Source organism: Petaurus breviceps, unplaced genomic scaffold (genome assembly GCF_028583685.1).
Source record: "Petaurus breviceps papuanus isolate PSGF00001 unplaced genomic scaffold, PetGlider_PUasm1.0 229, whole genome shotgun sequence".
Classification (NCBI taxonomy): Eukaryota; Metazoa; Chordata; class Mammalia; order Diprotodontia; family Petauridae; genus Petaurus; species Petaurus breviceps.
Genome location: NW_027185903.1, coordinates 19,136,975 through 19,147,788, shown reverse-complemented (window position 1 = coordinate 19,147,788; position 10,814 = coordinate 19,136,975).

The following is a 10,814-nucleotide window of genomic DNA, read 5'->3' as shown; positions in this document are numbered from 1 at the left end:
AAGAATGTGGAAGAACCTGTTCTGCCACAAAATAGGCCTGAACATGGTGTTGTTATCCAACAGGAAGGCTTTAGGAACTCCCTTGGACTACACAAACCACAAAGGAAAGAACACTGGACTAACTTAGAAGTAAAAGGAGGTGGTATAGTGGATGGAGACCTGGGAAGACCTGCTTCTGACAGCCATTAGTTTTAGTACCATGGAAAAGCAGTTAACTTCTCAATACCCCCAGACAACTGTCCAAGACTTTGAGTTATTGATGTGTGCTGATCTGATTCTTCAGGAATAAAATTATAGGTCAGGAATAAAATCACCTACAAAAAGTGAGGTAATGTGATGTAGTATATAGGGGGCTCAACTTGAAGTCAGGAAGATCTGGATTCAGATCTTACCTCTGATGCTTGCTGCCTGCTTATAGTTACTTTCTTCATCTGTAAAATGCAGATGGCAATAATAGCCATAGTACCATCCTTGAAGGATTGTTGTGAGATTCAAATGAGAGATCTTTGTGAACATGCAATGTAATATAAATATAAAGTTATTATTATTATAAATCTAAATTATTATTAACTATTTGCTCTAGAGGTATGATTGTTTTGTAATTTGACAATCTCCCAAATTGCATTAGTGGAGGGAATTTCCACACTGGGAATGCCAATGGTCATTCAATCACATATCTGGAATAAAAATGAAACATAAAAGAGATCAATTTTCATTGAAAATAGAATGTGAACTAAATAAGTTTCATTTTGAGCCTCCCATGAGGAGAATCTAGTATAAAATAATGATTAGTTTTGGGGTTCTGAACCCAGGTAATTAGATCTGTTGCCTCTCTAGCCTATGTAATTGCCAATTAGAAAGTGGGATGGTTGCTTAATTTCACCACAAGGAGGAACCCAAACTTTGTTTGCCTATGAGTCCGAAGTGAATTCATTACCTTTTTTAAGCAATGACTGAAGAGTTGTAACCACTAATTAATAATGATGACAGCTCCCAATGATATACATTTAAGAATGTATGTGAAGTTTTAAAATTCTCTCACTATAGCTCTGTTAGGTAGGAGTGCACATATTATTATCCTGATTTTCCAGCTGAGGAAACAGGCTGAACTAAGTCCAAGTGACAGAATGTGACAGAGTCAGTACTTGAACCCAAGCCCTCTGATACCAGACCCAGGCCAGATATTTGGGGTGCAGAGAGAGACATCATTTCCAAGGTATAGCAAAACTTCATAGACTCAAAGCAATGAATGGACGACCATGGTGAACTGAAGGGAAGTAGGGTTTGTAGACTCTTTTTTTTTGGAGGGGGAAGGTAGGGGAATTGGGGTTAAGTGACTTGCCCAAGGTCACATGGCTAATTTTTTGTGTTAAGTGTCTGAGGCTGGATTTGAACTCAGATCTTCCTGACTCCAGGGCCAGTGATCTATTCACTGTGCCACCCCATTGTAGAATATTTCTAATGAAATTCAGTTTTATTGATTTTGAGTCCTTATAGTAATAGAAGTAACAGAAGCTAAAGATTATAAATGTTGCCATCTAGTAATTCTGATGAATCTGCTTTAATGAATAGGTTTTTGTTGAGTTGTTTTACTTAGGTCCAACCCTTTGTGACCCCATTTGGGGTTTTCTTGGCAAAGATACTGGAGTGGTTTGCCATTTCCTTTTCTGTGACACATAGTAGGTGCTTAATAAATATTTGTTAATTGTGACTTTGTTGGGTTTGTTTTTTTTGGAGGGGGGAAGGCTAGGCACTTGGGGTCAAGTAACTTGCCCAAGGTCACATGGCTAGTAAGTGTTAAGTATCTGAGGCTGGATTTGAACTCAGGTGTTCCTGACACCAGGGCTGGTGCTCTATTCACTGTGCCACCTAGTCACCCCCTTTAATTGTGACTTTGACTGTTTAGGGAGGTATTGTGCTACAGAGGATGGAGCCCTGTCTTTGGAGTCAGAGCCCCTTGACCCCAGTCCCACCTCTGATGCTTATTTATCTGTGTGATATTGGTCATGTCACCTAACTTTCCACGGCTTTCCTCAGCTATAAAATGAGACAATGGCCTGGATGTCCTCTCAGGCCCCTTCTAACTCCAGATCTATGAACTCCCTACACCTAAGTTTCCTCACCCATTAAATAGTGGGCTTGGACAAATAATTCCTAAAACCCCCTCCAGCTTTGGCAATCCATAAAACCTCTGAGAAATGTTCACCATCCAAAGGTTCTTCATATTGTTTGCTTCTGGGTTATCCTAGTATAATATTTAAGTTCATGTATGCTGTTGATGGTGGCTTCTGATAAAATGGTGAAATGAAAGTTCACAGAGAAGCCTGGATTTTTCACACATTGACTCTAGCATAGATTTGAAATGGACACCTCCACCCCCATCCCAAAGATCAAAGATAAAAAAATCCAAAAAGAAACTGAAGTAAGCTTCTATACACAGTCTACAATGGCATAATAAGCCATCCAGAAGCTACTGGAGGTGGATAAAGGGACCTCACCAGGGAAGGAAGTATGAGTGCAGATAAACATGTCAAAGCAATCGAGGTGTCTAGAGAGGCTGAGTCTGTGAGAACAGCACAAGCTCTTCCAATAAAGATGGGAACTAGCTGAAGTAGTAAGAGTTGCTGTACTAGGGAAGCCAGAAGAATCTTCCCCAAAGAGACCTGAAGCCAGAAAGCACTTAACCAAGAGGTTACAAGCCAGCACTGACTTCAATTATCAGGTGTCTGAAGCCAGGTCCCGACGATGGTTTGTCAGAACACAGCGAGGATACCAAAGTGATTTAAATAGGTTACCTTCAGGGAGACAGGGTCTGACAGTGTACATGTTGCAGTTACAGTAGGTTAAAGGGACAATCTGGCTCCAGGGCATCTCTGTGGGGAAACCTGTGCAGGATGCTTGAGTCCAACAGAATCTCTGTCATTTCACTGGCACCAGTTAGGATGATAGTAAAGAATAGAACCAACTCTGACTTAACTACTGTGCAAAGAGCAGGAGAAAAAGAAGATGTGATGTGGACCACAAGGAGACTGATAAGAGCCCCAGGGAGTGGGGCCACCCCATTCAGACTGCCAGCAACATTCAGACTAGGGAGGGTCCAGGCCAAAACAAAGTATCCTCAAGGCATCTAAGAATGGTCAGGGGCACTGGCCCAAACACAAAACCCCATACCAACAACTAAGGCTCAAAATATGAATAAACAGAAGAAAACACTGAGTACAATTAAGACATAGTCTGGGCTAAGAGAAGATAAACCCAGAAGAGGAGAGTCACTCACACAAGTGGAATCTCGGAGTTCTGAGAGCTAACACAAGCACCACAGGGCTGGCCGGCTGAAGTGAAATGAGATGTGTTTGTTTTTTTTAATGATGAATGAAATGAGAGATCAAGAGAAAAAGATGAAAAGGGAACAAATAGCTTAGAAAAGAATGGAGAAAAACTTGTCCAAGTGTTGGATTCCTTGAAAAATAGAATAAAACAAATAAGACTCAGTGACTCACATGAGTCAATGAGAAAACAAGAAATAATAGAAGTCAAAAACTGAAGAAAAAAATAGAAGAAAATGTAAGCTATCAACTACCAAAAATAAATGACTCAGAAAATTTTCAGGAGAGATAATTTAAGAATCATCAGACTCTTTGAAAACCATGATCAATAAAGCAAAATGAAATCCTGGTCATTATATTTCTTTTTTAAAAAAAAATTTCCTTTTCAAATGAAAAATCTTTCTCCATTTCCCTGCTCCCCACTCTGCCTCCAAATTAAGAAATTAAAACAAACACAACAACCCTTGCTACAAGCAATTTTTGTCATTGACCATATTAAAAAAAAGTTTCAATTCAATCTACACTATGAGTCCATGACCTTTCTATCAGTAGATGGGTAGCATGCTTCTTCATGAGTCATCTGCAATTGTGGTTGGTCATTGTGTTGATTAGAGAATTCTGATGTAGGAACCTAAATCTTTCATAGAGGTTTTTTTATGGATAATATTGTTGTCATTATATAAACAGTTCTCCTGGTTCTACTTATTTCATTCTGAATCAGTTCATTCAAGTCTTCCCAGGTTTGTCTGACAACTGCTCTCCTTTTCATCATTTCTTATAGCGCAATAGTATTTTATCATATTCATTTACCATAATCTGTCTAGCCATTCCTCAATTGATGAATGCTCCCTCAGTTTCCAATTCTTTCCTACCCAAAAAAGAGCTCTCTGTCTCTCTCTGTCTCTCTCTCCACACACACACACGGGTCCTATTCATCTTTCTTTGATCTTTTTGTGTCATAGAATTGCCAATACGTGTTTTTTTTTTTAATCATAAAACTGTCCAGAGCTATTAGAACCAGAGGGTAAAGTTAAAATAGAAAGAATCTACTGATCATTACCAAAAAGAAACACCAAACTGAAACTCTGAAATTTCATAGTCAAAATCCGGAGCTTCCAAGTCAAAGGAAAAAAAATACTACAAGTACTCATAAAGAGGGAATTTAGGCAGCACAGTGAGGATCACACAAGACTTAGCAGCAGTTACTGAAGGGAGAGAACATTTTGGAATACAATACTCTCAAAGGTAAAAAATAAAGTCTTACAGCCAATAATAACTTACTGTGCAAAACTCAGCATAATCCTTCTGGAGAAAAAAAATGGATCTTTAATTGAATAGAAGACTTTTATGAGCAGGAACTGTGAGATGCAAACATTGGAGTCAACAGAAACCTAGAAAGATTTTTGAGCAATTTGAGAGACTAAACAAGGATGAAGTGCTTTTAGAATATAGCCAACTGAGGGAAAAGAAACAAGTATCATTCCAGAATCCTATTGTGTAAGTCACAGAATTAGTTAAATGAGCAAACACAGATCTGACAATGTAATTTCCCTATTTAGCCAACTCTGGTGGCTTCCCGTTATCTCTATAATAAAATACAAACTCCTCTGCTTAGCCTTTTTTTTTAAAAAAATCTATTTTTAGCAAAAAAATTTATTTTGCTTTTTTTCTGGAGGGGAGAAGGTAGGGCAATTGGGGTTAAGTGACTTGGCCAAGGTCACAGGGCTAGTAAGTGTTAAGTGTCTGAGTCTGGATTTGAACTCAGGTTCTCCTAATTCTGGGGCTGTTGCTCTATTCATTGTGCAACCTAGCCACCCCTATTTTTTAATTTATTTACAGTATTTAAAAAATTTTGAGTTCCAAATTATCTCTCCCTCCCATTCCTCTCCCATTCAGAAAGCAAGCAATATATCAATAATACATGTGAGGTCATGCAAAATATTTTTCCATATTAGTCATGGTGAAAAAAAAAACCACACCAAAAAAATAAAAAGCAAGAAACATAAGGATATTGAATAAAAAAATGTATGTTTCAATATGAATTAAGAATTCACTAGTTCTCTCTCTGGAGGTGGATGGCATATTTCATCATGGATTCTTTGGAATTGTCTTGGCTCATTGTATTTGTTAGAGTAGCTAAGTCTTTCACTGTTGATCATTGTCACAATATTGCTGCTGTTGTGTATAGTGTTCTTCTGATTCTGCTCATTTCACTTTGTATCAGTTTATATGTCTTTCCAAGTTTTTCTGAAAGCATCCTGTTCATCATTTCTGATAGCACAATAGTATTCCATCATGATCATATACCACAACTTTTTCAGCGATTCCCCAACTGATGGACATCCCCTCAATTTCCACTTCTTTGCCAACACAGAAAGAGTTGCTATAGGCGTTTTTGTATATGTGGATCCTTTTCCCATTTTTATGATCTCCTTGGGATACAGCCCTAGAAGCAGTACTGTTGCATCAAAGCATATGCACAGTTTTGTAACCTTTTGGATATAGTTCCAAATTGTTCTCCAGAATGATTGGACCAGTTCACAACTCCAGTTCACCAACAGCTCCACAATGTCCCTTCTTTTCCAAACCCCCTGGAAGATTTGTCATCTTCCTTTTCTGTCATGTTACCCAATCAGGTGTGTATGAAGTAGTACCTTGGTGTTGTTTTAATTTGCATTTCTCTAATTATAAGTGATTTATTGTTATTGTTGTTGTTTGTTCTTTATTCTCCAAGAGGACCAGTGACATCAGAGAGGTGATGTCTTGACTTACAAGTGAATTGGATTTAAGTATTAAACCTGGAAGCTAGGAAGACTCATCTTCCTGAGTTCAAATCCAGCCTCAGACACTTAGTACCTGTGTGACTCTGAATAAATCATTTAACCCTGTTTGCCTCATTTTGCTCATCTATAATGGGTTGGAAAAGGAAATGGCAAATAATACAGTATTAATGATTTAGAACATTTTATGTGACTATTAATAGTTTTGATTTCTTCTTCTGAAAACCCTATTCATAGCCTTTAACCATTTATCAATAGGGGTCTGTTTAGCTTTTAAGGAATTTCACGACCTGATCCCAACCTATCTTAGTAGCCTCATTGGACATTACTCTCCCTCCTATATTCCACAATCCAACCAAACTGGTTTTCTCTCTACACACGACCTTCATCAAACTTCTCCATATGAAAGGAGAACACTGTAAAGAGACTGTACCTTACATCAGGCACTAGAGATACAAATATAATCATAGGCTCTGCCCATAGTCCCTATTCACAAAATGTTGTGATGAATTGTGATATGGCCAGAACACCAAGCTGAGGCTCTCTGCTGTGTTCAGTGGTCACCACCAAAGGCAGAAGGGGTTCTTCCTTCTTAAACTGAGGGCTTGAGATCATGTCCTTTCCTTGGGACTTCTTCCTGGTACATCTGCCCCATAGTCAGTTATCTACAAGCCATTTAGAAAATCAATATCTTTTACCACTGTGTGTACACACAGATTAGAGGGACACGGATTATTCCTAGTTTAACTCATTTTTTAACACAAGGACTGTGGTTTAATAATTGTCTTACCCCCAGGATGACAACTTGCTTCTTAGCCTGATCTTCAGGGCCAAACCTTAGTTTCAAGCTACGTTTAGTAGCCTACAATTAAAGCTAAAGTTCTCTCTCTCAGCACCTGGGACAATACAGTTGCAAGATTTTTCATGACGTGTTGCTGGGTTCTCTGGAATTTCTAGATCAAAAGTGTACTTCTAATCCTCTGGCCCCAGCAATGACTCTAATATCTGGCAGATTGTTGGTTGTTTGTCCTTTGTTTTCAAAGAGGACAATGACATTCCAAGGTGATGTATTGACTCATGGGTGAATTGGATTTAGGGGAGACAGTCACACGAAGTCGTGAGTCTCACTCTCTCTTCCAGAATCACTGAAGTTCAGTGGCAGGACAAAAGTCAGGATGACTGGTGGTGGTCTGAGATGCACCTTGGTGTCTTTGATGTCTGACCAACCATAAGGGCTCCACATCATCTGCTTCAGCCCCCTTCCTGGTCCTTGAAACAAATTGTTCTTATCTTCCCATTCTGCCAGGGGAAGTCCTCACATGTCCTTAATTTGCTGACAGGTTTGATTCCTGTTGATTACTTTCAACCTGGTTTAACCTATCTGCCAAGGTTTTACTGGGGTGTGGCCACTGCATATGCTACAGTTTCTTGGAGCCGCAGGTGAGAATGAGTGGTAAGGTGGACACCAAAGGTAGATGAGCAGCCCTGAAAGGGGCTTGGCAAGCCCTCCCATCAGAGGTACCGGTCCTTGCTGAACACCCTGTACACCTGGCAGGCTATAGTCAATAAAGGCTTGTTGACTTGACTGGTTGGCACATAGCCCAGTGTAATGCCTAGTGGAAGCTTCTCTGCTCTCATGGAGTCATAGATTGTAGGATCAGGAAGCAAAAAAAAAATTTAGGCATAACAAGAGAGGATCCATTCTTTCTCTTCCAAAACATCTTTGAAAATAGTAGAAGATATGAATATATACCTGCCAAAGCATATATGTGACCTAGATATAAAAGGTAGCATCATAAAGAAGTGAGAGAAACATAGAGAAAAAAAACTACCTGTCATATCTATATATAGGGAAAGAGTTACTGATCATTTAAGGAGATAAAATGGATAATTTTGATTAGACAAAATTTACATTTTGGCACAAAATATCTAATTAAACTGAGATTAAAAGAGAAACAATTAACTGAGAAAAACTTTGCACCCACTCTCCCTGATAAAGCTCTCATTTCCAAGATATATAAGGAACTGATTTAAGTTTATAAAAGCAAAAGAACCATTGTCTGACTGATAAGTGGTCTAAAGGTATGAACACATAGTTCTGTTCAATTCAATACAATAATATTTATTAAGTGCCTGGTATCTGCCAGGTGTGAGGGATTCAAGGATTAGTTGTCCTCAGGGAGATGACTGTGTATCCATTAGCAATTTGAATAAATGAAGGGAGAATTGAAGTATCTAGGTGGATAGAGTGCTAGGCCTAGAGTTAGGAAAACTCATCTTTTTGAGTTCAAATCTGGCCTTAGACACTAGCAGTGTGACCTTGGGCAAATCACTTTACCCTGTTTGCCTCAGTTTCCTCATCTGTCAAATGAGCTGGAGGAGGAAATAGCAAACCACTCTGGTATCCTGGCCAAGAAAACCCCAAGTGGGGTCATGAAGAGTGGGACCCAACTAAAGGAACGTGACTGAACAACAACAAAAAGGGAGAATGATAAGGGAAGAAGAAGAAGCAGATATGTAGAGCAAGAGAGGTAAAGGTAGACCAAGTTTTTGTTGCAGAACCAGGGAATATTAGAGCTGAAAAGTACCTTCCAACACAACTAGGCCAGTGTTTCATTTTACAGATGAGGAAACTAAGGCTGGAAGGAGGGCAACTTGTCCAAGTTAAGTCCAAGCTAGTAAGTGGCCGCGCTTTAATTTAATTTAAACCCAGTTTTAAATCAGGGAAGAAAAATAGAGAGACCAAAAAATTGTCAACAGATAAGAAAACAAGAAAGAAAAAAATATTCTATAGTAGGAAATGAAACATTTTCAAGTTCCACACACTTACTTTTTCTATCAAAAGGAAAAGTTTTCAATAAAAATTTCTTTAAAATCAATACAGTATTAGATATTATGCAATGAAGTCTGTCTTTACAATGAAATCATTGCCAGTCTTTAGAGGAATTTAAAATGGCTTCAATGTTCACTTTTAAAAAAAAATTATATAACAAAATTCTCTTTGAGAACATAGTTTAAACCAAAGGCAACAATAGTAATTAAACTTCAGAATATTTGGGGGGGGGGGAATTAGGATGCATGGATATGTTAACATGGCAAAAACATTGTTAATGGAAAATATTTCTAATTAACCATAATACTCATATGGGGAAAATTTTGAGTCTGATTTGAGAAAGTACATGAAGGGATCTGGATGTCAATTCATCTAGAAGATGGAGTTGGGTGGGGCTTGAGGGCAGTGCTGATGTAAGACTATGATTCAGAAGCCCAGCTGTTTTCCTAGTCAATAATTATAAGCACCATAGCTCAGTGCCTGGAGAGTAGTAGGAGATTAATAAATGCTTATTCTGTCCCCCCACACTCTCATAGCTCCACAGTGGCCAGCCTCATTTTATTCCACTCCAGTGCCTCTTCTAAAGGCTCTGTTCACAAACTATTTCTGTGTATTGGGGTAAAAAGTGTTGTTCTGTCATTTTTAAGTGGTGTCCAACTCGTGATTCCATTTGGGATTTTTTTGGCAAAGATACTAGCGTGGTTTGCCATTTTCTTCTCTAGTTCATTTTTCAGACAAGGAAACTAAAACAAACAGGGTTAAATGACTTGCCCAGGTTAAATAGCTAGTTAGTATCTGAGGCCAGATTTGAACTCATGAAGAAGAATCTTCCTGATTCCAGACCCCTAGCTATCCCTTGGGGAAAATGTATTCTTGTTCATAGCTACACACCAGCTGTGTGTAAATTAAGTCACTTAACCTCTGTTTGCCTCAGTTTCCTCATCTGAAAAAATGAGGATAATAATAGTATCTATTTTGCAGAGTTGTTGTGAAGGTCAAATGAGATAATTGAAAGGAACTTAGCACAGTATCTGGCACATAGTTAGCATTATTATGGGAGCCACAGAAATCCTTTTTTATTTCATATCTGTGATTTCATTAATACAAGGAATTCCCTCTATTAATACAGATGAACAATTTTCCTGCAGTTTATAGTTCTCTAGGAAGTTAAATGACTTGCCCAGGGTCACACATTAATCAGGTATGAGAGACAGGATTTGAACTCAATTCTTGGTGACTCTAAAGTTGGCTGCCTATCCATTATTTTTTTGGTGGGGGAAAGGCAGGGCAATTGGGGTTAAGTGACTTGCCCAAGATCACACAGCTAGTAAGTGTGTCAAGTGTCTGAGGTCAGATTTGAACTTAGGTTCTCCTGATGCCAGGGTCGGTGCTCTATTCACTATGCCACCTAGCTGCCCCCTGCCTATCCATTTTGCCATTTTGCTTCTCATGGAATTTCTTATGCACCTTCAAATTGCATTCCTTTTCCTAGTAGAAATATGTAGGGGGTGGCTAGGTGGTGCAGTGAGTAGTGCCGGCCCTGGAGTCAGGAGGAACTGAGTTAGGATCCAGCTTCAGACACTCAACACACACACACAAAAACCTAGCTGTGTGACCTTGGGCAAGTTACTTAACCCCAATTGCCCTCCAAAAAGCAAAAAAAAAAAACCCCAAAAAACAAAAAGAAAAAAAGAGAAACATGTAAGATTCTTATATCGTGTATAGCCAGTGGCATGCCTGTCTATTTTGGAAATGGAGAAACTGATGTAAAGGGTCAAGATGATTTTTCTCCATACTTTGTATTAATATTAGCTAACATTTATATAGTGCTTTAAGGTTTTCAAAAGCAGCTAAACTCGAACCCCACTCTTCCTG